The following is a 2,759-nucleotide window of genomic DNA, read 5'->3' on the forward strand; positions in this document are numbered from 1 at the left end:
TGACAGAAGTTCAGGAGAAGTTAACTTCTGACAAATTAGAACAGGATAAACCAGCTGAAGTCAACATAGGCTTAATGACAAAGAAGCAGCTTAAGCATAAGCTGAAATAAATAAGGAATGTCAACAAGGTTAAGGCAGCTAGGAAAAATAGGAATGGAAAGGAAGGTGTGAATAAAAGCAATAATTATATGCATGTTCCTAATGCTCCTAGAAAGAAATGTTATAAATGTGGAAACTCTAACCATCTTGCTTCTTTTTTGCAGGAAGAATAAGAATATAAACTCTTTACCTCCTAAGTCAGGAGTTAAGAGTCAGTCCGTTAGGTTTAAGCCATAAAATCCTTGTTTTCATTGTGGAAGTTTATGGCATTCCATTTATACTTGTAAGGAATATCATAGTTTATACTATGATTATTATCAAATAAAACCTTCTTTGAAGAAAGTTACTTTAATTCCTTCTAGTGTAAAGTCTGATGCAAAGTCTGATATAAGTTCTGATAAACAGCATGTTAGCATAAAATTTGATATTAAATCCGCTGCAAATGCTAATAAACTTAAAAAGGCCAAAGGATACAAGCAAGTCTAGGTCCTTAAAACTAACCATTAGTGGTCTTTGTGATTGCAGGGCAACAGGAAAAACATCCTAGTACTGGATAGTGGATGTTCAGGACATATGACTGGAAATAAAGCCCTGTTTTCAGACTTTATGGAGAAAGCTGGCCCAGGAGTTTCTTATGGAGATGGAAACATGGGAAAAACTCTGGGATATGGCAATATTAATCTTGGGAATGTTATCATTGAAACAGTAGCTCTTGTCTCAGGACTTAAACAAAATCTGCTGAGTGTGAGTCGAATCTGTGACAGAAGTTATCATGTGGATTTCTTTGAAGAACACTGTGAAGTTGTAAGCAATTCTACAAGCAAAGTGGTTCTGAAAGGTTACAGGCATGATAACATTTATGAAGCCAGGCTTTCAACAAGTTCTGATGGTTCTGCAATTTGTCTATTGAGTAGAGCATCAATTGAAGAAAGCTGGAATTGGCACAAAAGACTCTCTCATTTAAACTTCAACAACATAAATGAGCTTGTAAAGAAAGATCTTGTGAGAGGGCTTCCCAAATCAGTATTTGCTCCTGACGGCCTTTGTGATTCATGTCAAAAGTCAAAACAAAGAAAATCTTCTTTCAAGTGACAAATCGAGTCATCAATTCTTGAGCCTTATCACCTACTGCATGTTGATCTATTTGTTCCACTCAATGTCATGTCTATTGCAAAGAAGAAATATGCTATAGTTATAGTGGATGAGTTCACAAGGTACACTTGGGTGTACTTCTTGCACAAGAAGAATGAAACTGCATTTACTCTAACTGATCATGTCAGACAGCTGGATAAGTTGGTCAAAGATTCTATTAAAATTATAAGAAGTGTTAATGGCACTGAGTTCAAGAATTTAATCATGGAAGAGTTCTGCAAAGAGCATGGAATCAAACATGAATTTTCTACACTTGGAACTCCACAGCAAAATGGATTTGTAGAAAGAAAGAACATGACTCTCATTGAAGCTACACGAACTATGCTTGATGAAGCAAAGCTGCCAACCTACTTTTGGGCTGAAGCTATGCAGACTGCTTGTTTTACACATAATGCAACACTCATAAACAAGCATGGAAAACACCATATGAGATGGTAAAGAAAAAGAAGCCAAATCTGAAATACTTTCATGTATTTGGATGCAAGTGTTTTGTTCTTAAGACTCATCCTGAACAGTTGTCAAAATTTGATCTAAAAGCTGATAAAGGAATCTTTGTTGGATATCCACTTTCCACAAAATCCTTCAGAGTCTACAATTTAAGAACAAAGGTTGTCATGGAATCTATCAATGTATCTTTTGATGATAAGAAGATTACTGGACTTGAAGATTTCAATGATCACGATCAGCTGAGATTTGAAAATAAAGACTTAAATTCTGATTCTGTAAATTCTGATGACCTAAACTCTGATCCTGTAAGTACTGATGTCATTGAATATGTGGTAACAACTCCAAAGGAAAATACACCTGTCCAGGGGGAGCAAGATGAAGATCCTACCACATCTCAAGACTCTCAAGAAGCATCAGAACCTGACACTGGCTCTTCAAGTTCTGATTCATCTAGTTTTGATGAGCCAAATTATGATAATTCTGGAAACTCTAATACTTCAAATCCTAAAGGATCCAAGTCAAATTCTGAAGTCTCAGAGAGCATAACTACAGGGGGAGCATCAAAAAATGCTGATGGAGATAGCATGGATCATGGGGAAGGATCCAGTTTTAGAAGTCAACTTCAATCTGCAAGGAAGTGGACCAAATCACATACACCTGACTTAATTATTGGAGATCCTGAAGCAGGTGTCAGAACTAGAACTGTAACATCAAATGAATGTCTCTATCATTCTTTTCTATCTCAGACTGAACCAAAGAAAGTGGAAGAAGCTCTTCAAGATACTGATTGGGTGCAAGCAATGCAGGAAGAGTTGAATGAATTCAAAAGAAATAAAGTCTGGACCCTAGTGCCAAGACCAAAGAACAGATCAGTTGTTGGCACAAAATGGGTGTTCAGAAACGAAACTGATAGTGATGGCATAATTACAAGAAACAAAGCAAGGCTGGTTGCTAAAGCCTACTCTCAACAGGAGGGTATTGATTATGATGAAACATTTGCACCAGTTGCTAGATTAAAAGCCATAAGAATCTTTTTGGCTTATTCTGCTCACAAAAAGTTT

This window comes from Apium graveolens, chromosome 8 (assembly GCF_009905375.1).
Source record: "Apium graveolens cultivar Ventura chromosome 8, ASM990537v1, whole genome shotgun sequence".
Taxonomy (NCBI): domain Eukaryota; kingdom Viridiplantae; phylum Streptophyta; class Magnoliopsida; order Apiales; family Apiaceae; genus Apium; species Apium graveolens.